The sequence below is a fragment of the Toxorhynchites rutilus genome, chromosome 3 (assembly GCF_029784135.1).
Source record: "Toxorhynchites rutilus septentrionalis strain SRP chromosome 3, ASM2978413v1, whole genome shotgun sequence".
Classification (NCBI taxonomy): Eukaryota; Metazoa; Arthropoda; class Insecta; order Diptera; family Culicidae; genus Toxorhynchites; species Toxorhynchites rutilus.
The window spans coordinates 181,822,455-181,849,071 of NC_073746.1; the positions used below are offsets into that span (position 1 = coordinate 181,822,455).

Genomic DNA, 26,617 nt, shown 5'->3' on the forward strand with positions numbered 1-26,617 from the left:
GCCCGCATTTGCACATTGGACATATTACGTTGCACGATAAGAATTTGAAAGTAACTACTAAACAACAATCCAAATAACAGCATTTCATTCTAAAGGCAGATTATTATTGCTATCACTCGTCGAATTGCACTAAAATCGGTAACAACACCTGTAAGAAACAAAAACTCAAAACGACCGAAGTACGACTTCGTATTGTTTTGACTGCTTTGTTACTTCGGACGTTTCGGGCGTCGGAGAAAAGAGGCGTCCGAAGTAACAGCCGGGCGCATAAAATCCGAATCTGTACATTGGATATTTTTTGTATCGGCGATAAAAAGATGAAGAACATAGATACGTGAACGATTGTTTTTGTAAAACATTCAATGATTGAAAACTAATAGCGTGCATCTATTAACTCGATTTGTTTACATTTGTTACATAGGACCTTTTCAAAAGTTACGCGAGAAGTGATCTTTTCCGACGAGAAAAAGTTCAATCTTGATGGTCCCGACTGCTACGCGTATTATTGGCATGATCTACGAAAAAATCCCGAAGTGAAGTTGAGCAGAAATTTTGGTGGTGGAAGTCTCATGGTGTGGGCTGCGTTTTCAAGAAAAGGGAAGACTCCTATCGCCACTATTTCGACACGAATGAACTCCGACAACTATGTAGAGCTACTGGACAGTGTTTTGGTGCCATTTACAGAAGACATTATGGACGACAACTTCATCTTACAGCAGGATAATGCTGCCATTCACGTAAGCAAGAAATCATTGTCATGGTTTTCCGAAAGAAACATTCAGGTTATGGACTGGCCAGCTCGTAGCCCGGATCTCAATCCCATCGAGAATCTCTGGGGAATCCTGGCAAGGCGAGTCTACAGTGGTGGACGGCAATTTGCAACAGTTCGTGAGTTGGAGAGATGTGTAAGGGACGAGTGGAATAAAATTCCACATGAAATGTTGGATAATCTGATTGAGTCAATGCCAAACCGTGTCTATGAAACTATTCTGAAAAATGGTAAACCAACCAAATATTGAATGCTGTCATTTTCATGTATAAATCGTTCTTTGAGAATAAAGTCTGATGTGCGCTTATAAGAATTTGTACCTTGAAAACACGCTTTTCTCATTCTGAATAACTGTTGAGAATAGGATTGGGACTTTTCTTGGCAAGATAAACTTGATGTTCGAATGTCATTTAAATCCCATGAAAATATTTTGGAAATATATATCTAGTTAATCTTACAGCCAAAATATACATGTGCGCTTATAGGAATTTCTCGCACTGTAGTCTGAACCTGGAACCAAGTTATAACTATTGTCTATGGTAAAGGATTTTACTGGTGAAATATTAGCCTCAAGGGAAGGTTGTAAAAACCGGCTGTTCTTCACACCAGAATGGCTATTGAACATTATAACACTATCCCTTGCGTCATTTGTAGTCAATCCAAGAGGAATAATACTTTTCTGAAATATAAATACACTTATTTTTTTTATAAAAAGATGTATAAGAGTTTATTCCAAATAATATGAACGATTGCGATATCAAGAGACTCTTCAATCTAGAAGAACTAATCTTCGCTTTTTACTGCAAATCTCAATGATTTTCCCAACCGTCTTCTACTTCACTGCCAGAAGCTAGAAGCCTGCTAAAGATACCTTCACGCTTTTGTAATCTCGACCCTATAAAATAATGAGCCATCTACTGACTAACCAACGTGATTATCCAGGTAATGATTAACCACAAGCAAATACAGTAAACCAAACTTATCTGTTGAAAATCGGCACTTTTAATGCTAATTCAATACTTCCTTCTAACGTCTATACAATTTTTTCTTTAAATACACCTGGAGTATTTAAAAACAATTCTAACCTCCAAAAGCACGGAAATATTGTACTTCCTCGACGGCGTTCCATTTGTCGCACATTTATATATTTGCACATTTGTTCGTAGAGTTCAACGACTTACTCCTTTTGAGATATACATCTTCAATATCTGCAAAACATTGCAGATATGTATTTCTCAACTCTCGAAGCAGAAACTCCTTATTTCAATCAATCAAAACTCTACATGAAGAAGGAGTCTTTAGAATCAATAGATCCGTTGAACTTATTCCTGGTCAGCAGATTTGCTTCCCGTTGCAGTCCACGGGCAGTAAATGAGCAACTGAGGATCGAAGAAATAATTCTTATCATGGAGACAAACGGTGATATCTTCTTCAGTATATTTCCCGTTGACGATCTGAACTGAAGCAATTGTTAAGTTATGGGAGAAACAGCCAAGTGGTTTGCTCGTCTCGTAAGGACATCCTAGTACTTTTTGCAAAAAGTGATATATAACGATAGGATCGGTTAGTAATTACCAAGAAGTAATTACTTTTGTGAAAATCAACACCAATATATACCAGCTCCTGTAAATCTCAGCCAAACGCTAGATGGTTTAAAGCACCAAATTAATTGTTCGAAGTTCTACACCCAAAATGAACCCAAAGTTTGTCATCCCGATTTCTTGCATTAAGGTGAAAATGGAACGAACCCATTGTAGTAGAATAGGCAAAACCACGTGTATTCATGGGGTAATAGTGTTTGTGAGAGAAGAGCAAAGCACACCGTTTGTTTTGATTTTGGAACGTAAATTTATCAATTCTCTTATCAGACTGTGTGGCGCTTCACTGATACGAGTCTACATTTGAAGAAATAACAATTCAATACTAAAGTAAAATGTATGAACGATGTGTTCCGATGAACAATTGCAAATATAAATATATATAGAAGGTGTATTTGCATGTGAAGTAAAATTCTGAATATACGCGAGCGTAACATGAGCAAATTTATAACACATTCGAATTGGGGCTCCTTTGGTATTAACAAGTTCTTCCACACAGTAACTCGATGTTGATAATTCCTAATTATTTTCCTTCGTTGATCTTTTTTTTTACATATTCACGTTGGAGAACTTTAACCCTTCTCTTCATTGGCCGAGGTATTCTGATTGAATGTAATATTTTTCCGTAGACCCATTAAACGTAAAAAATAATAATTGTATTGATATCAACACAAATTTATTTCATTGAATTTCATGATATGCTATGACTTAGAAATAACATTTTATTGGGTGATTTTTATAGCTGTTTCGATGATTTTAACGATTTACATACCAATCGAATTGGAAATTTTCTCAGATTTGTTTGATATGCTATACATTACAATCCCATAGTCTGTATGTGGTTTAAATTGATGAAAATTGGAAGCATTCCAGTCCCCCACACATTTGTTCTGTCCACTTGTGTGCTTTACCTAACAAAGCTTTCAATAACGGACCACTTATGCAGCCGCTAGAATAGAAACAACGAAGGGAGATAGCTAGAAGAGAATATTTACGAAGTAAAGTCCACCCTTGCATAGTAAGTAAGCTGTCGCTAGTGTATAAGTATTGCATCTCCTCTGAAGAAAATTCTCAGACTCTTTCTGTGCCCGAAACCACAAAGGTCGCTTATTTTGCTCATTTTGTGTTTTATGTTTCCCCTCGAGCTGTGAACGCTAGCGAATATTTCACATGATGTGTATCTGGCATTGCAATTGGAACAACCATCCGAGCCATGGGAAAGCAGGCGAAAAAAGAAAAGAGTGCAAATGATTATAGGTCGCTTCTAGCCACCAGTGTTTGGCTTTGTATGTGTTGCTTATTTTCGTTGCGCGAAACATAGAATTTGTTCATTTCCTGTACATGTGAATAGCACACCTTCGGGACTTTTAGTTGCCATTCGTATTTGCTTTCGTGCGCATCGGCTCTGTTCTGATGCAACAAGCTCCTAGCTCCTTGTTGAGGGTTTTGACCGAGAGTCGATAACAGATTTTTCATAAACGGTCATTCTCGAGATGTTTCATTTTTATCGCATCTGTTAGTCGCGTGTTTGATGCTTGTTGAATGGTGATGCACGGAAGATGCCTCTCGTTAAATACTCAGTGCAATGCGTGCATTGATATAAAGAAACAAATTGCTACATATGACCAATTAGTGTATTGTTCTCGCAAAGGCAAGAAAAAATCGATGCTCCTCGAAATGATTCTACGAAACCACGCAAGCCATTAAAACTTTTCAGTGTCCCGGAACTTTCAGTGTCCTAGTCAATCTTGAAAGTTCTTTCAAGATTGACTAGGATTTGTCAAACATGGTCCATCTATTTCGCATTACAAGTAGTAGAAGGAACACTAAAAACTTCACAAGACTGGACTACTTGGTAAACCTAAGTATCCCAAAAAAAGTTATTCCAAAGCTAAGAAACGTTAAATAAAGCTAAAATATGAAAATTTTCGACTTTGACTATGTTGGCGTTACGCAACTCGAGGCGACTGATGAATGTGGAACTATCAAAAAGTGTCCCTCAAACGACCTTATGCGGAATGGAGAGGTGAGGTGACATTTTGTATAGTCAAACATTTTCATAAATCAAGGTATCTTCATGGTTCAACGAAAAAAACAACGTTCATTAGTAAAAAGGTAGATATAAAAAATAAACTGTAATCAATGTAATATTTAAAATTAAATTTGAAAAAAAAATCTTTAATCTCTTTAATTTCTTTGTATCTCAGCTGAAAATCTGTAATTTTGTAAATTAACGCTAGTTTTTCATATATGCAATTCATGTTTTGTGGTATATCTTCAATCGTAACATATGGGAATTGTAAATTATTTCGTTCAAAAAAATCGTCTCCCTTTTCGATGACTGCAAACGCACGATTACCCCAAACCATGGACCTCATTGATATCGCTGAATTCTTTTTGATTATTTTCCCAACTTTTTTACCCTGCTACGTTCAGTGTTATTGGAACAACCGGGTAAGTACGTATGACAGTTTTTCACTTTTCCAAGCCTTCTTTATATAATACACTGTTTTTTCCGACACTTTTACCGACCGAACTATCTCCTATAAAACTATCTACCCGCGCAATAACACGACGACGGCTGACCGATTAGTCTCCTGTTTCGACATCTTTACGTTTACTCAATACGGTTTGCCTACATCTGACACCTAATAGAACTAGCTATCCAGTGCTGCCAGATATATCTGAATCTTGTTCCGCAAGCATGAGAAATTGCTATTTAAAATTTACTGCAAAAAAAAAATGGGTGGGTTATATCAAAGATATAACCGCAATGTTGACCTGGGACTACCTTAGCTTAGCAATCATATGTTTGTATTGGTTAAATTTTTGATTGAATGAAACAATCTCCGAATTCAATTGAATCCAATATATTTGCTTTGTGAGTAAAAACATTGTATGATGCCATGTAAGGTCAATTCATGCATTGTGATAGATTATGTTCTACAAGTAACTGTCATCCTTTTACGTTTGGTATGATGGCATCTTGGTTTTGAAGTGTTTGTTAGGCAAACAAATTTCTTTCGGAACAAGAATGCCCCCGATTTTCATGAATTTGCAATGCCAATTTCCCCAGGTACCTTAGTTCTGAAGTCTGTGTTGAGGAAACACATTTCAGTCGGAACAAAAATGCCCCCGACTTACATGTATTTGCAATGCCGATTTCCCCAAGGCTGCTTGATTTTGATGGATGTGTTGGGGAAACCGTAGATCGGGCCAATCAAAACAAGGCATTTAGGGCGTTTAGATAACGCTTAACATTTTACAGTTATTCAATTGTTTCTCCAATGAAAAATTACATTTTGTTAATTGCGATAGAAGCGTAGAAATACTCCCTATCAATTGATGCAAACATCTTTCCGATCCAGTAAGAAATGTTGGACTTATAAGCATTGGGAATCTTTCATTTTCTCCTGCATGTTCTGTGTTTAGGTTTCCATTTTACCCCCCATATACTCCGGTTAGATGTAGACCCACGTCAAAATCGTCACGAACCCTGTATACAGATTTTATATCTTAAATTTGGCGGAAAATCTGTAAAATACAGAACATTCTGTATATGTGGCAACCCTGCTTGTAAGCTATTTGCTGGGGATAATAGGTCTCTTGCTACACATACTTGCAAAGCGTCTGTTTCCGTTCGTAGTTTCGTAGATTTTCAACATATTCGAATCAAGATCAACGTTACAGAGGCTCGAGTTTACGTTCGAATGCTTCCTCGTATTTTCCATGAATTGGCCAACTGATGGTTTCGCTCCGTTTCCGATTGCTTATAAACATATTTAACTATTCACCCAGAGTATTCAGGTACCTAGAAATCATAACCTGGTTGATGGATTGTTCTGACTGAGTATGTCTTTAATTTCAGAATAATGAAGGCTCAACTTTCGGAAATGATGTCGTAAGAAAATTTACTTTACTAAGAATATCCAAACCTTACCCGAGCTAACACGATACAAAAACCAGAATCCGAATTACCGTAAGAATTAGATGGTTCTCCAAAACTGCTGACGATACGAGTTCAAAATGAATCCTTTACGTCAGTAATTGGTGTTTTGCGCCGATTATAATTTATGGAGAAGGCCTCTTGCGAGTACATAGACGTTTGGAAGCTTGATATCACATCGTACTTCCAGCGAAGCACCATTTGACTTACCCAATTTCCAAAATTTCCAAACTTTCTGTGCAGTTCGAACCACAAATGCAAAATTTGACCCATTCGAGGCAGAGATATAGTGGAAAGGTTCGTTAACAAATGTCTGCTCTGCTTTCTGTAAACCAAAATGCTTCCAATAATGGGATGATTACGGATAGCGAAACTGACTCCGCGTTTTTGAAGTCCAGCGTGAACTATTGTGGTCTGTTTTCGTTTGCCCAAATCGTCGGGGCAGTTCTATAAGGAGGCTATTCGCTGAGCGGGAATTAAATTTCACTTCAATTCAGCTTAGTCTCCGCACTTTGGAGGTTTATGGAAGGTCACTGTTAAGACCTTCCGAACCACATCATGAAGGATACTTTCCACGCAATTGAGTAATAGGAGTCATGGTTTCAAGGCACTCAGTCTTTATGCAATGCTTCTTTCGAATATTTGTTTTAACACTTGATGACATATCCATTTTTTCACGCTCACTTTATTAATTTTGTACATTCTCATAAAATAGCTTTTACGAATTTTGTAGAAGATGTGATTTATTAATTTACTACTGTTTCTGGAATTCATGACTTCAGGATCATTCTGTTGCTGGCTGTGAAAATCCGACTATTGGCTTCGAAATTTCTCATCTGAGTGTCCCTTTCAACTGAAACCTTGTACGTACAACTAATAATTTTCTTTAAATTTGCTTCGTCGTTGTTGTATGTATTAGATCGGATCTTTTGCGTACTTGGTAACGTCTCCATAAAATAATCAAAAGAATTTTTCATCATCAATATGAATATCAACAAAAATTGATTTTTTTTGCATGATGCCAGCGAAAAATGTCTGAGGCACAACTATGCCCCACTCAACTCAGCAAAATTATTGACGTCTGCTATTCAACACCGTCTTTCACTACGATTGCCCAATTCCCTGTCATTTACCACATGATCGATACCCTCTCTTCCCGCGGCGGACGCCAATAAACGCTCGAAGAAGGTTCGACACAAAATTTATCATCATCGTAGCACCGAAAATTTACACATTGATATGTTTACGACTTTGGGAGTGGAAAGTCGTAAAAAAGTTACATTCAAATATGGCCAAATTTATGACAATCAGTCGACTCAGTCGGAAGAGCGTCTCACGACGGGCAGACAACGTGTGGAAACCTGCATCGGGGAGAGGAAACGCAGGGAGGATACGAATCATAATAAAATGATGGTGTTTAAAGAGATGTTTAAAGACAACATAACAGGTCCCACCACCATCACCACCTCAGACATCAAACACAAACGATCGCCCGCGCTGGTGGCTGATGGTGTTCATCGTTCATCATAATGGAATTATTCAATTAATTTACGATTTGTTTCTTTCCTCGCTGCAGAGCAAGATGACGAGACGTGATATCGGCGATGAGCAGCTAGACCGGAGCAAAGGTTTTTTTTCCTTCTTTTCTTCTTTCACTCTATGTTTATTTCATTTGCCACCACCCATTTACCACCGACTGCATTTCCTCTGCTTCCGTTGTCCGATGCCAGAATTCGAACGAAAAAGGAAATTGCTACATTGATTTTTCGTTTTAACATGTGGCACGTGTTCCTTCCGTTTCCAGATGATTAAATGCAGACAATACGCGACAGCGGTTGGGGAGGGGAACCTGGTACTTGAAAATGCGCAATTAATCCCGACAACAACCATAAGGCTCTGTCTCTCGTTTGATCATTAACGACAATTCATTTCCAGTTTTAATTGATCCGTAATTGAGGTTGTCTAAGCTACACAGGGTGGGATAGGTCTCATTTCCTCCCAACATCATTTAATGAGGACGTTTGATACAGATTTGTTTCCTTGGGTCGCACTTGTGGACTGCGTTCCGTGAAATACAATCAACACAATTCATGAAAAGACTGCACCTTTAATCTTCATGCGTACATAAACAGGTACAAAGTGATCCATTATTGGAATAAAAAAAACAAAATTACAAAGCGAAGATAACTCAAATTACCGGCGCACGAATCCAATAATCCATCACCAACAGTTCCCGATAAGGAAACGTTCGAAAGAAGCTCAAATACTCGTTTGAAAGGAAAACAAACAAAAACAAAGAATAAAAAAAGATAACAATCATATTGTTCACTCGCGTTCAATTATGTCACTTTTGCTCTCCAACTGTTTTCAACGGAATTGAACGCAGTCATCATGCAGCTCCGGCGGTGGTGTGGAAATAAAATAAATACCTCAAGAAACGTCACTCTGCGGCTCGAGACGTCGATTGTTGGGGAAATCTTTATCAATCAAAACCGAAGACGGAGAAGCAGCAGCAGACAAACGAAGCGAGCAGAGAATAAAATGTTGAAATGATGATTTTCCCCCATCATCATCACACCACCGTGGATCGAGTGCCTTTATACCACTCGCTCGGAAAGAACAATGATTTATGAGTTCAATTGAAAGGTCTGCCGTCGGAATAATGTCCGCCAGCCCAATAATGTGGGGACGACCCGACGGACAAACCCGGAATCGGTTCAAATTATCCCCTGAGATTGTGGAAATAATTGTTGAAAAATGATGTGTTTTAGAAACGGCGTGATTGTGACAGGCTTGACGAAGTGTGACCGAATTGGTTTAGATGTTTCTGAACTTCAGACGACGGTGAATTTATGGAAGTTATCGAATTGGAATTTGTCTGGTTTTATAATTTATCGGAGTGACTAGCGGATACCAGAAATTTTCCGAATGTTCCTGGGGAGTGTTGAAGACAGATGATTTTTTAAATAGTTTTACACCCAGGTTTTTTTACGCGGGGAATACGTACCTCGTAAAAAACCGCTTAAAAAAAACGCGTTAATTGGTGCTATTTCTCGCGAATAAGAGGCAAATGCAAAGAATGCAAATTGTGCAAAATGAGGCAATGCGCCTGATATTGAGATGTGATCGACTAACTCCACGGAGATTTATGCTCGATTGCCTGCAATGGATGTCAGTGGGAAAGCGTATTAAATATTGCACGCTTACGTTCATACATAAGATGACTAACGGGATGACACCGAATTATTTACAAAACACCATAGCGTAAGGAAGAGACATGCATCGATATAACACAAGACAAGCAAACGACCTCAGAACCATGAACTTTCGAATGTCATGTACCCAAAATTCACTTTTTTATAAAGGATATAGACTATACAACACATTACCAAATGAAGCAAAGATAGCAACAAGCCTTCGAACGTTCCGTAGTATTTGTAAAGAGTTTTTGAAACATGATTTAGATTTTTAACCCAGTATGCAATGTTAATCAATGTTAGTGTGTAAGATGACGAAGTTATAACGAATATTTGTGTTTCTTATCTTAAGACTATGATGGTGATGGTATGGTAATTATTTGTTTAGTTTTGCAATATATTGTTTTCCTTTAGTCGTAGACCCAAATTTAACTTCAAACAATAGTTTGGCCCGCGCGCTGTGACAGACGCAAAGAAGCAGGAGATTCAACACAAGTAAAAGCAATTTCTCTCGATTAACATAAAAAAAACATTCCAATATGCTTAATGTGGAAACCAGAATGAAACTAGGGATAGCTCAACCAGAATTCTCGTAAATTGATCTTCTCAACTGATAATTATAACGAGATTTTTCTGTGTTGTGGCGGATCTCATTGCAGAGTCAGGTTGACACGTTACACCCTGGGTTGAATGTAGGGCCTGAAGTATCGGCTGGAATTAGGCTTAGGTTTGCTCAGCTGTCTGGTCTCGAAAATGACCACATTAGCAGGTCGTTGTCGGGTATCTAGTGAAGCGGGAATTCCTTTGTAAATTCAAGGCTAATGCTGACATATGTATTGGGTTTAATTCCTGATCGGTCAAGAATTTTTTCGGGTTGGAAATTTTCTTGACATGCCTTGAGATAAGTAATGGGCCTGAAGTATCGGCTAGAGTTGGGCTTGGGTTTGCTCAGCTGCTTGAACTCGGAAACGATCGCATCGTGGCCGGGGATCTAATAAAGCGGGAATTCCCTTGTAATTTCTTGGCTAATACTGACATAGGTATTGGGTTCAATTCCCGATCGGTCTAGGGTCTTCCCGGGTTGTAAATTCCCTCGAAATGCCATGGAATAAATACGTTCATATAATGGCTTAAATTGTTCTTTCGACTAGTAATCTATGCCTGCGAGATAACCAGTCCGTTTTCTTTTCAATCTAGCTTGCCTACTGGTTAGTTGATTAAAAAAAGGTAAATACCGTAATATAATTATTATCAATAAGATAACTCGTTCCGCTCAAACCTTTGCAGGGGAAAGAGGTGGGACCATCATCTTAAAAAAAAAATCCGCGTAAAAAAAACGCGTTAATTCGAAAATCCGCTTAAAAAAATCGCGTTAATTGGAAAATCCGCGTAAAAAAAGCAGGTCACCTAAAATCTACGTAAGCATCGTGATGAAGTGCGGCACTAATTTCCGTCATTAGCGCTAAGTTCCGTCGCAAGCACTGATTAGTCATATGCTCTGACGGAGCATGAAGACGAAATGTGAGCGGAGTGAGATATGTAATATTGCTCTGGTCTTTTTTACGCGGTACCCGCCTTAAAAAACCGCGCTAATTGGAAAATCCGCGTATAAAAAATGTCGCAAAAAAACCGCGTAAAAAACCTTGGTGTATTTAGCTTGCCCTGTAATTGGTATGTTTGAATGTTTGTAACATGTTTGTCTGTAGCGCTTCACCACATTAATAGAAATTTGAACCCCTTCCTGTTGACCGCTTGATCTGATGTTTGAACACACCTTTATCTCTGCAGTCATAACATTGCGTATTTCATGATTTTAAAAATCCAAGATGGCAACCGCTACAAAATGGCGGATAACATATTTTCTCAAAACCCCATCAATATGGGTATCGAATGAATGGACTTGACTAGTAGATAACAGCTATTTATTGAAAATTCAAATCCAAGATGGCCGCTGTAGCAAAATGTCAATTACTTTTTTAAACGGTTTCATTCAACTTGACCTGTTTGAATGTATATAGGGTTGTCCCACAATAATAAAAGTTTGACCCCGTTCCTTTTGACTTATTGATCTGAAATTTGGAACAAACCTTTATATCTGCTGTCATTATAATACTGTGTATTTCATTATCTTGAAAAATCAAATTTGGCCGCCGGTAAAAAATGGCTGAATGGCTTGACTTGGAGGACACACTACATTATGAACAACATAAATTCAAAAAGGTGTATGTTTCAAATTTCAAATCTAGTTTCAGGAGAAAATTGAAAACGTTATTTGAATGAGCACTAGCTATATCATCAACTTTTTGTAACAAATTTGATTTTTATGCACCAACCTTTGAGGGAAGCGACTTCAAAAAACTACATAATCATATTTGAAATATTTTAGGTTTTCACTATTTTTACGTTTCTTGAGATATTTTTGCACATACTTTACCAAACTTAAATGTCTATATACCATAGAATGGGTGATTAAACGCTTGTTTGAAGAGCTGTGGGTAGACCTACGTTTCATTTTGTAATTTATGAGAAACAAGCATTTGAAAAACAGGTATTTTGAAGCGTTGTCACGTCACAGAAATACAATTTTTTTAGTTTATCAGATGAACATAGGTTCAAACATTTTTATACCTAGGTTTCTCTATGCAAACAATGGAGGTCAACACCCCACAACATTTGGTTGAGATCGGTCCACATATAGAGGAGTATCAACTGCCTCCAGAAGTTGTTGTCACGTCACGAAAAGTATACGAACCATTCCCGAACTTCAATGTTGACGTAACAACATTTTCACTCACTTCAAACACTTTTTTTTTTTGCGTTTTCATCAATAAAGCATGGGGGTCTTCGTAACCACTTGGTTACGCGTTCGCTTACCGAGCGATCGATCGTGAGTTCAAACTCAGGGCCCTCAATTGACCATCTTTGTGTTGTTAGAGAATAACTACGTCCACGCAACCATCATCAGCGATGGAGAACGATCCACGGTCGAAATAAGATCGATTCATCCATACAACTGGTCTGCTCTGTAAGAAACATCGGGCTGCTGTTCTATAAATAACCCAGCAATGATCAATATCAACTGTCTCCGCTGTCTGGTCTGCTGAACAATGGAAGAACAGATAGAATACCCTTACGCCTAAATGGCTACTACAGTGTAATTTACCATAACGTAATGGAACAGAAAAACCTAACGCCTAAATGGCTACTACTACTACTATGTAATTTACAATTTATAAAAACATAAACATATGTACATGTACACGATAAAAACCCGACTCTGTTACAGATAAAATGCTAATGAGCCTAAGAAATAAATAAATGGGACAAAAAAAAATCAATAAAGCACACAAAATTAAACGATGTTATAGTAAAATTAGGAAAATTTCCAACAAGAATCTTCAGTTCGAAAATATTTTATAGTTAGATTGGCTTGTTGTCAGTCAAATATTTTTGTGACGTGACAACACCTGACCTTTTGCTGTTTCAGACTGTTGAACATTAATGATTAATTTAATTAATTACAGTTCCGTTTCAAAACATAACGGGTGTTAAATAAAAAATGAGATTTTTTTCAATACCTTTCAGTAACTCAAATAAAGAGCGTAAAATTTTCTTTCTCCAAGAAAATTGCTTTTTGGGCTCCCTAGAAACAGTAGGCGTGTTTGGTTTTGCTAGTTTGAATTTAGTCAAAGCAGAGATGGCGTCGAAACAGCACGTGCTCCGCGAACGCATTGTACAGTTATACGAAACGCATTTCCAGCAAGGAAAAAAGTTCACGCTGGCACATTTTAAGGAAGAAAATGTACCTGTCAGTACGGTATATCGTATCCTGGGTTCCCTGAACGTAGAGCGGAAGGTCGAAAGTGGTCGTTCGGAGACGATAATGACGAAGCAGAAGAAGACATCGTTAAAGAAGCTGTTTGACAACAAGGACGCAACCAGCCTGCGTGACGCCGGTCGGAAATATGGCTGCTCCCACGTATTGATCCATCGGACCCTCAAGATGGAAGGAATCGTCTGCAGGAAGAAGACGAGGTCGCCGGAGTACACGGAGGAGCAGATTGAGACGGTTAAATCACAGTGTCGGTGGATGACCAAAAAATACCACGGGACGTCTTTCGTTCTGGACGACGAAAGCTATTTTCCGCTGTCCAAAACGCATATACCAGGAAATGATAATTACTACTCCAGCGACAAGTCATCCACACCGCCTGAAGTGAAATACAAGTTCAAGCACAAGTTTGAAAAAAAGGTTATGTTGTACATCGCCATTTCCGACCGGGGACATTTCAAAGCCTTGGTTTAAGCCGAGCGGTCTGGCAATCAACCAACAAATCTATCGAGAAGAGTGCCTCGATAAAATCCTGCTGCCGTTCCTGAACGAGCATCACGCGGATGGGAAGTACGTCTTCTGGCCGGACAAGGCGTCTTTCCATTACGCCAAGAAGACGCTGACGTATCTTGAAGAGAAAAAGATACCGTTCGTGCCGAAAGATCGTAACCCAACAAACTTGCCCCAGTGCCGCCCAATGGAGGATTTCTTTGGCTCATTCAGTGCCCTAGTGTATAAAAACAATTGGAGGGCCAAGGACACGAAGCAACTGACTACAATAATCCAGAATTGTATCCGGGAAATGGACGTAAGTGCCGTACAACGTTCTTGTGAGAGCATCGTGACAAAGTTGCGTCGAACAGCAGACCACGACCCTTACTCAAACATTCACTGACATTTTTTTGAAGAAAATACATTATGTTTATTTATTTATTTATTTATTTATTTATTTAAATCTGATTCATCTGACATCTGTGGTCTTAATGAATAAATATATAATAATATAGTACAATTATTTATACAATCGACGAACTAGTTAATCTGTTTTTAAAGCGGCTGGATGTCTCGCCGAAATCAAATAGATCATCCACCAATGTGAAAGTTCGAATCATCGACGACAGCGGTTCGTTGTATCCGAATAAAGTACGATGAAATCTGTTCTGTAGCAAAGATCGCTATCGGAGAGGTCGTTGAGCAGCACGAAGGTCCAGTAATGAAAGTAGCCGAGGAGAATCAACTTCCCCATTGAACAGCTTTGATACGAAAATTGCCTGTTGTATTCTGCGTCTTCTCTCAAGAATGTCCAGGCTTAAAAGTCTGCATCGATCTGGGTAAGCAGGAAGGTTCAATGGATCGCGCCAAGGTAGATGACGCAAGGCCAACCGGATGAATCTTCGCTGTACACGCTCAATCCTCAAATTCCAGAAAATCACATTTGGAGTCCAAACAACGGCTGCAGTTTCGAGAATTGGTCGTACTAAAGCGCAATATAAGGACTTCAAGCAGTATGGGTCAGTGAAATCCTTCGCAATCTTCGAAATAAATCCGAGCTGTCGGTTTGCCTTAGCAATGATTGAGGTGTAATGAGCGTTGAAGTTCAATTTCTGATCCAGCACTACTCCGAGGTCAGTAACTTTTTCAACTCTTTCAAGCAAAGCACCGTCGATGCAGTAATCAAACTGTAACGGACTTTTGGAACGATGGAACGTCATGACGGAGCACTTCGGTACGCTGATAATCAGTTTGTTTAGATGGCACCAGTCAACAAACACATTCAGCAAATGTTGCAAGCGTTGGCAGTCTTCAGCTAAACGGATCATGCAGAATATTTTCAAATCATCAGCATAAATTAATTTGCAGTTCAACCCTAATTTCGCAGCAATGTCATTAAAAAATAATATGAACAACAAAGGGCCTAAGTTGCTTCCTTGAGGGACTCCAGAAGAATTGCAGAAGCACGAGGAAACGCAGCCATGAATTTTAACGCGTAGTTTTCTTTCCGTCAGGTATGATCTCATCCACGACACGAGTTTTGCAGATGATCCGAGACGTGATAGTTTAGCCAATAGTATGTTGTGGTCGATCCTATCGAAACCCGCCTTCAGATCGGTATAGATGACATCGACTTGAGCCTTGCCCTCCATAGCAGTAATGCAGGTGTTGGTGAAGTTCAACAGATTCGTGGTGACCGACCTGCCGGGCATGAAGCCGTGCAGATCGGTAGAGATGTAACGCTTGGATTGAGTAAGAATAACTTCACTGACGATGATCTCAAATAGCTTGGACGCAGCCGACAAACTTGTTATTCCACGATAGTTCCTGACGTTTCGTTTATCACCGTTTTTGAAGACAGGAAACATGAAAGACTCCTTCCAAATTTCAGGAAATACTCCATCATTGAGTGATCGGGTAAAGATGACAGAAAGTGGCTCGGCTAGATCAGCAGCGCAGCGGCAGAACAATACCGATGGTATGCCGTCAGGACCCGGCGAAAGCGAACTTTTCAATTTTTTTGCAGCGGAGATCACCATGGCAGGAGTGACCACGAACGTCGTCAAACTTATGACGTCCGAAGGAACACCTAAGGAGGCAAACTTAACTTGAGCTTCACTGGCTGGTATATGGTCAAACACGGATGTAAAGAACTTGGCGAAAAGCTCACAGCATTCAGTATGAGTATTCGCTTCGACGTCGTTATAGAGCACGTTGCTTGGGAGGGTTGAGTTTTTCCTCTTACTGTTGACGAATTTCCAAAAGTTTCTCGGATTTTGTCGCAGATTGGTTTGCATTCTCAAGACGTGGGCCTTGTACAAAGTTGAATTCAGCTTACGATACGCATTACTTGCATGTTGAAACCTGAGGTTTCGTAGCGTCCTGGAGATGAAGTTTGTTGTGCAGAGGATTCATTTTGGTGTTGTGGAGAATCAGAGGTAATAAAGCTGTAATATGAAGGTTTTTCAGCGTATCTGGTGCTCGTAATAGGAGGGTACTTGCCAGAGAGCGCAAGTTGGAAGACCCCGTCTCCAGAACTGAACACAGGGCCAGGACGACTTGGAAGCTGGTGATTGAGGTTGTGATGCAGCGCGACTGTGCCAGACGGATAAGGGTCTTCCATAGTGCCAGAAATGGTGCGTCCTGTGTTCTTTTCTGATGCTATGTCGAACCCAGACGAGATGAGATAGAGCGGTTTTTTTGGTTGAATTCAAAAGCACGGACAGTTATTAATAAAAAATACTGAAATCGACGAAAAAAAAAATTTTTTTTTATATGTGATTGAAAAAATTCTCATTTTTTATTTAACACCCGTTACAAATGATCTTTCTCCTATGTTTTATCAACAATATATGAACGTAGGTTCATATAATCTTATTTCAACTTCCGGTTTGGTGATGGCAGTATTGAATGCTAAAAAATATGGAAACCCCATACGATATGGGCTTACCAGCGAAAGTCGAATATCGTATTCCGATGCCAATTTGGAATTGAGGATGGTGACTTCCGGTAGGTTAAAAACGGATATAAAAGACCGGGTATTGCATGAAATACCACAATACGATCGTGAATGGTAATGTTGGCATATATCCATGGGTGCGCGAAGAGGAATAAAAAAAAGAATAATGTTCAATAGTCAGAGATAGGATTTAAGTGAGAGGGAGATAATGTTTGAGTAGAAAGAACTCAGCCTTAGAGCAAAGTGTGTGGAGTTATACAAAGAAAGTGCAAATACAAATGCAAAAATGCAAACATCAACGATCAGCATCAAAATCGTTTACCATTTGGAAATTATGTGATTTATACATGAAAACGAGAAAAAAACTGTTTTTAATGAGTCAAACCGTTGTCACGTCACGCTGGAATGGGTCATAATGTACTAAAAACTAGAAAATAAAAAAAGTAAAAAAACCTTAAATGGCCGCTGATCTCAATGTTTCGGAATCGTGCTCAAACATAACCTGGAATGTCAAGATTTTGCGAAACTATGAATAATTTTTTGAAGCATCGAAGAAAAACGACTTGAAAGGGCAACTGTCCTACCTAAATGAAAAAAAAAGATCTAAACCCCTTAGATTACTTTGTATGGTCATCTGTTGAAGGTAAACGAACGAAAGGTGAAGCCGTGATCATCCGAGTTGAGGACGAAATGCCGTTCCTCTAGGAACGTTAGTACCTGTTTTGGCACCACTGTCAGATGGTACGAGAGAACCGGCGCACCGATATATCATCGACAACAAAATAAAAACAAAAACAAAGTAATATGATGTTAAGTATATGAAAAGATAGAATTCTAAAATTCTAACTTCTAAATTCTTTTTAAAACCATTTTGAAATTTGGGTTATATGATTTGAATAATAAAATTTAGATTGTATTAATTAAATGAAAAATAAATTTGAAAAACATTAATTTAGCACATGTTTTGGCATCCCGATTTATTAAATCGAATAAGCTCAAAAATAACAGACAACAGACAGAAATGACAACGTTTGGAGTTTTTTTTTTGTGGGTACAATTCCAAGCAGACATTTAGTCTGAGAGAAAGAGATGTCTGCTCTCATACATATAAAAATTTTAAAGCTTTTGAAAAAGGTGCCTTTATTCGTTCATTTCACCCTCCATCACACGAAAAAGCATTTTTTCCTGCCGGAGATGAAATATTTTCTGCCAATGCTAGTTTGGGTGGAGGAGGATTGTAGACGGGAATAAGCTGATCGAAGAAAAGGAAGTTAGAGCATACCGTGGACAACTCATTTGAGTAAATAGTAGGGTGCCAATGAAAATGGTCATCTCTAATTTCAAAAAGTTATCCCATAAAAAAAATGTTCACCACCTCAAAAAAAAACACCCCATGCAAAATATCAGCTCAATCGGACTTAAGGGAGAATGGCGCAAAGCGTCTTAAAATTGCATGAAAAAAATTTGTCAAAAATCGACACTCTGGGACTTTTTTTTTCGGAATACGAGACGAAACATGTGGTTTTGGGTACCAATAAAAATAGTTATCTCGATTTTTCATTCGGAACTTGCTGCGAGATGTTGATTTGCACGATAATGTACCCTATTCAAAATATTAGCTCATTCAAACTTCATTTATTAGTGTCACAGACGTTGAAAATTGAGTTTTTTTTTTTTTTGAAAAACGGAAGATCGCCGAATATCGAGGTTTTTAAAAAAATTGTTGGTGCCAAATGTCTTAAAATGACATTACTCGTCGAGATTTACTGTTATCTCGAAAAAAAAATCTGCAAAAAAAAATTTTTTTTGCACTTGCCCTGGAGATGCAAGAAAGTAATTGGAAATTAAGGATTCAATACGAAATATTGAAATCCAAATATAGATTGCAATAAACTATGCACAGCTGCATTTGTTTTGATATGTTCATTCTTACATCAATGTATGCATACGGAGACTGAATTTTATATTCAAATAAACCAGATTTACACTGTTTCTAAATATTGGTGTGTTTTTTTTATTGACTCTTGAATATCAACTAAAAAATTACTTATTCCAAAATTATCCAATGTTTTATCTGTAGAACATCAGTAGTGATGCAAACATTCGATAAAATAAGATGAGCGTGAGATTATTTGGCCTAACTCAATTCTAAACTGCACGAATTCGTCTTGAAACAAATTTCATCTACGAGATAATGATTGCAGACAACGAAGCATGGGCGTATCAAGACATTACAGCTCCAAAACCGCTGATACCCTACCGAGCTGCAATTTTCTCTCTGAGACAGCAAACACAGCACGGAGCCCCCGGGGCGCCCTGGGAACCACAATGAGTGAAATCATTCGCAAACAAACATCAGTGGCACCGCAAGAGCCAACAAAATCAGACATCTTGATCGCCGAGACCACGAATCCTCATCAGCGTGGTTCCCTAACATGCCCTCTGCTACTGCTGCTGTAACGAGAGGCGGCGGCAGAAACCATCAGCAAATGTTTACAGATATCGTTTGTTTCCTAATGTTTTTTTCAAGAACACATCAACCACATCAATACGGACGAACGCTAACAATCTCCCGCACCAGCCTGCGGCAAGCTGCCGTCAATATTTGGTAAACAATCGCCGGGGAATTACTTCGAAGACCACTCCACGAGACTCACCTTTTGATTTGATTTGCTCGACTGACTTCTTCTTCCCCTCGTCGATGGGCTGCGATGGGTTCGAATGAATCGAAAATCAATCAATAACACATCAACCACTCTTATCGCAACCAAGTTACGGTCTATCGCTATCTGGAATCTTGACAATACTCAATCACTTCAACACCACACCAGCAGTAGCTCTTCTCCGATTCCAAAAATGATATCATAAGTGGATAATCTTATCACTGAAGCATTGCCGCAACACTCATCTCATCGGGCTCAACAATTTTTCCACCCGCCCTCGTGTTGGTCAGCTTGATTGATTTATTTCACAACGCACACAACCCACTTGAGTAATTCCGACAGGGCACGGATTAGATTTCTCTACAACATCCCAAAAATCCGACCAACACTTGAGATGGATTCCATTCCCCAAGCGAACGGCTCCGGGTCTGTAAATTGTAAGGATCGTAATCGCGTTTTGTGGTCACTGATTTCGTGGCGAACCGCAGCTTCTCGTAATCTAATAATGATTAAGCACATATAATATGTGCATTCGGATTGGGTTAGTATCGGAAGCTTTGCGCCGCACTTGGAATCAATTTATCGCACCAGGTCACCGCAGCAGCACTCACAAACAGACACAACACCGTGGTGGGGGGAGGCGTCTAATGCATAATTTTCTTGTGTGCACTAATAAACGTATGATTTATTCATGTGCAAAGCAATGGTCACACAATTGAGGCCAAAATTTCGCTCCGAATGCACTCTGTGGTCACCGCGCGTCGTTCATATAATTAATTCGATGGCACTACAATTGATATTACACGACCGAAGCCACTCCGGATCCAGCCGAAAATAACAACAACAATAACAGCAACTTACGCTCACATACACGCACACACACATTCAAACACTCTTGAGGTCGTTTCCTGTTGAAGTGGATCTCGGATAAATATGTGTAATGTATATTGACATAAATTAGATTCGAGCCAGGCAGTCTGGAACTGATGGGTTAAAACGTTGGCTTTCGCTCTCTCTGTCGCTTCCTTTCGATTGCGGATTTGTGGATTACAACACACTTTACACTCTAATTGAATCCGCTTATCGTGTCACTCAAAATTTTGCACAAACAATCGCTCCAATCTATTCGAGTTCAGCGATTCCATTCGTCGATGGCGCAGATGTTTGATCAAATGCTTGGGAAAACGCTTCCGAATCACTTTCGGGCACGATATCGATTACAGCGAACCGCGGAGCACAAATTTTCCACCTTTCGCAGGTCCTGCCGTGAGCAGTGCCCATAAACCGTTACACTTTTATCATTTTCTCGGTTCTCTTAATTTATGCAAATTAAAAAATAATAACGACGATACACCCTGCGAAAAACGCAAATCGCTCTGGCAAAGGAAACCCTCTCCCCGGTGGGGGCTTTCACCGTCGTATCGACCCGGCCTTGTAAGAATTTTCCACCGATTCTCACAATCCTTTCGTTTGTTACCTCTACCCCGTGTACTAGCCAGTGGAAAATATGTTCAGTCCACCAATGCTTTCAGCTCCTGTTGCTGCTTCCTTGCCACCGGCGCGACGTGATTTACGAACACGGGCTATCCTTTTTTTTTATGGGCTCCAAACACTCCCTCGGTTCCCCCAGGATACCAAATTTGCAATAAATCACTGTGGTGCCATGTATGAATAGGTAGGTTAGGCTGTGTAACCGCGAAGACCCGCGCGCGAATGGTCCGCAACCGTGACTCAGCTCAGCCAGGTTCGCCGTTTTCAATGCTCTGAACCAACCGAACCGAACGTCGAAGATTGACTGAAGGGATTCGGCCGCGCCAGAGAAGACACGACTTCGCGCGGCGGACACGCGAGCTCTTCGGCGGCGGTTCGCATAGCCAACATAAACAGAGCACGCGCATAAAATGCACTTTTCTCCGGTTGCGCTCTCTCTCCCGCGACGATCCTCGTAACGAAACCATGTTACAGCGAATCTCTCTCCCGATGAGACCCACGATGATGAGAGTGAGAGAATGCAACAATGTCGGTTGTAAAGAAAAACATTAATAATTTACTGCGGCACGAACTCGTTTCCACCCTTACCATACTAACAAGAGGCAGGATTTGAGCTCTCGTTTCACGGTCAACGCGCTCTCAGCAGCGATTTGGACGGAATGAACCATCCTTACGCAACATACATCGGATGCAACGTGACAAAGCATAACACCGGTTCATTCGAGGTGGTGGTGTTCATTCGAATCGTACCACCCAACTTGTTGCTCGATTCATCGAGGAAGGCGGTTGATGATGGTTTTCACTGGAGTTGGTGGGCTGAAGCACCGGCGATGATGATACGCTACGAACTGTCATAAAGCACGATGAATATCGTTACTATGTTCATTCTGGAGTTTTGAAACATAACGTCGGTTGTTTTGTTAACATTATTCTCTCCAACATCAATATGATACATTGTACAGATAAATTTCGACATAGTTAAAATTTTTATTTTTTATATACACGTCATGTCAAGACACAACCAAAAAATCAGAAATTCACAGATATCAGAAGCTACCATGAGCTTGGAAAGCAATAATAATGAAGAAATTTTGTTACTACAGGGCGAACTCGATTACATACTGTCTCCGATTTCTTTTCACTCTATTTAAACGAGTCCTGTTTATAATCGAGCAGAAAAAAATTATTTGTTTCTTATACATATACTAGCTGATCCGGCAAATTTATTTTTCGTTATCTCATCCACGTTTTCTTACTAAGCGCACGTTCATGGGTCCAATCGCAGAATTGTTCATTTATTGATCTTCTAATCTATCCTTTGAAATCGACATTATAACATCATATCATTTTCAGACACAATTCTCGTGCAAGATTTTTCATCCACTTGTAAATAATAACGGAGAAACGTTACATGGAAGAAATGTTTGATAGAGAAAATATAATAGAATGAAGACAGACCTAAATTGGACAATTCCTTTCTCGAGTTTTGCTCTTATCAACACATTCGGCGATCCATTTTTTATATAGATAGAAGACGATATAGGAGTGCGTTTGTATCACATTAAAACCCATTTTCACTTTCGAACGAAGATCAATTTCGTTACCGCAAACATCAAATGGACTAGCAACGCTTGTCAATATGTAATTGTAGAACACATGCGAATTGAATTTTTCGAATTTTCCCATTTTTCTTCAGAGTTTTCCGAAAATTTTCAATTATCATGTTTGGTTGGTATATGTGTATTATTTTTATGAAATCCCCTCTTCATTCCAGAGAAGGTAGGGGTGTCATACCATTACAAAAGCCTTTCTCGTACCCAAAAATCCTCACGTCCCAAATTTGGCTCCATTTGCTTTATTAGTTCTCGAGTTATGCAGAAATTTGTGTTTCATTTGTATGGCAGCCTCCCGTTAGAGAGAGGGGAAGAGTGTCGAACCACCATAGAAACATTTATCGATTCCTAAAACCTCCATATGCCAAGTTTGTTTCCTTTTGCTTGATTAATTCTCGAGTTATTCAGCGCAACCCATGAAGAAGGGGAGGAATGTCAAACCACTTTAAAAACGTTTCTTGTCTTCTAAAACCTCCACATGCCAAATTTGGTTCTGTTTACTTGATAAGTTCTCGCGTTATGCAGACATTTATGCTTTATTTGTATGGTAGCCCCCATAGAGAGGGGAAAGGAGTGTCTAACCACCGTAAAAACATTTATTGCGCCCTAAAACCTCCACATGCCAAATTTGGTTTCATTTGCTTGATTAATTCTCGAGGAATGCAGAAATTTGTGTTTCATTTATATGGGAGCCTCCCTTTAGAGCAGTGGTGGCCAGGTATAACCATGACGCGGGCCGCAATGATTTTCCCCCACTGCTGTTTATGATAAGATGTAAAATATACAGATTTAACGGTTTTTTTCTATGGCTCGCTACAGCATTTAAATGAGAAACTATTCTGTTTTATAATATGATCACTGATAAATTGGGTGTTCTTTCATATTAAAAAATTATAGAAAGTTATGTCCAAGATACGACCGCATTGTTGACGTAGAACTACGCTGTTATTTCATATAAGTCGCTTATTTATACCTTCGGATATTGTTCTGTAATGCTGTGAAATTTCAAAAACAACTGCTTAGTAGAATAATCTCTGAAATGGTTTTTTCATTGAAGAATCAGTTGACGAGAATTGATTGATGATTCATTCTTGCCCTCGCAAAACAATACACTTGCTGATCGTATGTCGCAATTTATTTCATGTCAATGCATTGGAAATTTACCTCGAACGCTATTCCGGTGGCCTTTTTTGCAATTGACATAGACTCGGCTACAGTCGATTATATACATGTTGCACCAGCACCATTATTCCACATCTCATAACTACATCAATATATCTTTGGCACCCCATGGAAACAACAACAATGACAACACTTGCAAGTATAAAATATCAATGCTACATGTTATCTAGTATTGCCTCAAAAGAATCGCACCTCTAGGCATCGTTCGTACTACGTAAACCAAGCGCCAAACAAGCGTTCGCCATAGCATGCATACAGAGCCATACATTGGTGGCTTGAAACTACTAGGAATATAAACACTTCGCATCATTTTGCGCTATTCTCGAAAGATACGCTCCTTTTAATATTACTGGCCTCGAAAAAAAGCATTACTTTCTCATGCTCGAGAGAAGCGCAGCTGTCACCCATAGTGGAGGAAGTTTTGCTACTGGCAAGCGAAACCTAATCACATACAAAATTCCAGAACGACATTTGCTTTCTTGGTGACTAAACAAGCGAAATAAACTCTTTTTGTTAATAACAACCTCGAAAACAGTAGCAATACTTCATTATGATCAATATTAGTGCAAACGCAATCCTAGTTGAAGGCAGTTTTGCGACTGGCACTCGAACCCACAAACTTATAACATTCCAGTAAGACATTCAAGATATTTGGTATTCCCCAAATAATTTTTTGGTGCACAACCTTAACGCCTGCTTCGCCATAACGTCAGTTTAATGCATTGATGCATTCTCAAAGGCACCAACGAGGCCCTTATGATGACGGAAAACAAACAATGTTAACTGCTTGGAAAAAGACTGAAATATGCCACACAGCTTGTACTCTGCTGTAACACCCATCGATGCGAATTCGTTGATGAGTTTGTCAAGAGCGACCCCCTTCATCACCAGCGGGGGGAACTTAATTTTGGTTGCTGCCTGGGTAACGGCGTATACATTTTCGACCGACGCGCCAGAATCGCCCACTTTGCTGTTGTTCGATGCGGTGTCACACTCGTGAAGGCTCGGTTCAGTGCGAGCGCTTTTCACTGCACCAACATCGCGTGCATCATTAGATGACGCTTGCCTCGAAATTTTATTGCCCCTGGCAATGCCTTCGTTTTTTGCAGGGCTCGAGCTTGCCTTCCTCTTCTTCTAGCTCATCACACACTACGCGAAGCGTCCAATTTATGACGCGGAAAGAAAAACACACGATACGAATAACGCCAAAAACGAACTGAAAAAACCACATGACGATATCCAAGTTGGATTACCACTGGTGGGGTCCAATCTTAGATCGAAGCGCAGCGAAAGCAAAGTGAACTGGATTGCTCAACAGTCCGATGCCGAAAGTTTGCTTTAGCGAGATCCACTGTTTATACTCTAGCAAGTATTCCCCTCCATTCTTCTTCTTTTCCTTTGTTCACGGAGACTTTAAATCCTACGATTTTCCCTCCGTTGGTCGCCAATAAGTTGCTCGTTATTGACAGCTCTGTTCGGGAAAGCACATAAATGGACAGAACAAATGTATGGGGAAATGGAAACGCTTAAAGTTTTCATCAATTTTAACCATTTACAAACCAGGGGATTCTAATGAATAACATATTAAACAAATCTTACGGAATTTCCGATTCGTTTAGTATGTAAATCGCCAAAATCCGTTCGCGGCAAAAATAGTTATTGACGTTAACTTTATTTCATAAAAACGTGACCTATTTTCTGATTTGGCACCCTTAATGAAAGACGTAGTTCTACGTCAAAAACATGGAAACATTGGGGTACTTACGTATCAATGCCATCATCAAGGTTTTTTTTGTGTAAATGTTCCTTCAAATGATAAACAATTGATCAAAAGGTCCAACTCGGTGCTCCTAGAATTAGTATATTCTTGAATGTTATTTCATATCCCAACTAATGTACTTTAAAACGCTATGTATCGCTGAATCGAAGAATTGGAAAAAGTGGTATTAGCGTCATCGGAGCACAATTTTTATTTTTTTTCGTAAAAAAATAATTGTGAGGTGAATGTAATGGGGGCGAAGTCACCATCTAACCAGGCTGAGGAACTGAGACGGTCCCCAAACCGCCGACGTTACGCAATCCGAGTCAGCCGCTGGCCCGGGCAATATATGTGAATGATATATTTCAAATAAAAAATTAACCGGCCAAACGTAATGCACCAGGCAAACGTATGCCTTCCGACGCACGCTAACGCTCGGTCGGACTTAACTAAAGTATTTTCTCCTATGTTTCAAACACTTCGGACAATCGGTGAATCACCGGTCTTCTGGCGAGAGGCCGCCACTTCAGACGGCAGGTTGGCGGTCGACTCGGATTGCCTGCGCTTTGAGGTCACCTTGGTTCCTTATCCTCGTTAGATGAGGACTTCGATGATCAGCTTGGATACACACGGTTAACAAGAATTACTCACAAAGTAATTTTTATTCAGTTTTCTGAATTTTTTGAATTATATTCATGCATCACTCGGTTCAGGCCGCGGACCGCATGGACAAAACCGGAGGGCTGCAGGTTGGCCACCACTGCTTTAGAGAGAAGGGAAGAGTGTCGAACTGCCATAGAAACGTTTATCGACCACTAAAACCTCTATATGCTATGTTTGATTCCATTGGTTTGATTGGTTCTCGAGTTGTTCAGCAGTATGAAAAGAGGAATATTTGACGAAGTTATCGTCCATTCAGTTTTTTTCGATGGTTTATATGCATTTCAGTGCGAAAAAAGCATATTCGCATCTCAATTATCCACTTCTGAAATCATTACCTTCCTCCCATAAAATGCTCTAAGTTTTTCTAAGTATTTGCATGACATGATTTCTAACAGCAACACGTTTCGACATGCAACTAAAAGCACAAAACAGCCACGCGCAACCGAAAAGGCA

General features: G+C 39.5%; 1 protein-coding gene across 4 annotated transcripts in view; it reads right to left on the reverse strand.

Annotated features, from left to right (window-relative positions):
- LOC129775535 (discoidin domain-containing receptor 2) overlaps positions 1–21,251 on the reverse strand; it is a 631,586-nt gene extending 610,335 nt beyond the window's left edge. For 3 of the 4 annotated variants that reach the window (XM_055780374.1, XM_055780376.1, XM_055780377.1), the window contains exon 1: positions 19,451–21,251. The gene's annotated coding sequence lies outside the window, so the exon portion shown is untranslated. The remainder of the gene's footprint in view (positions 1–19,450) is intronic. The other variant, XM_055780375.1, reaches the window with a different exon arrangement.
- Positions 21,252–26,617: the final 5,366 nt, after the last annotated feature.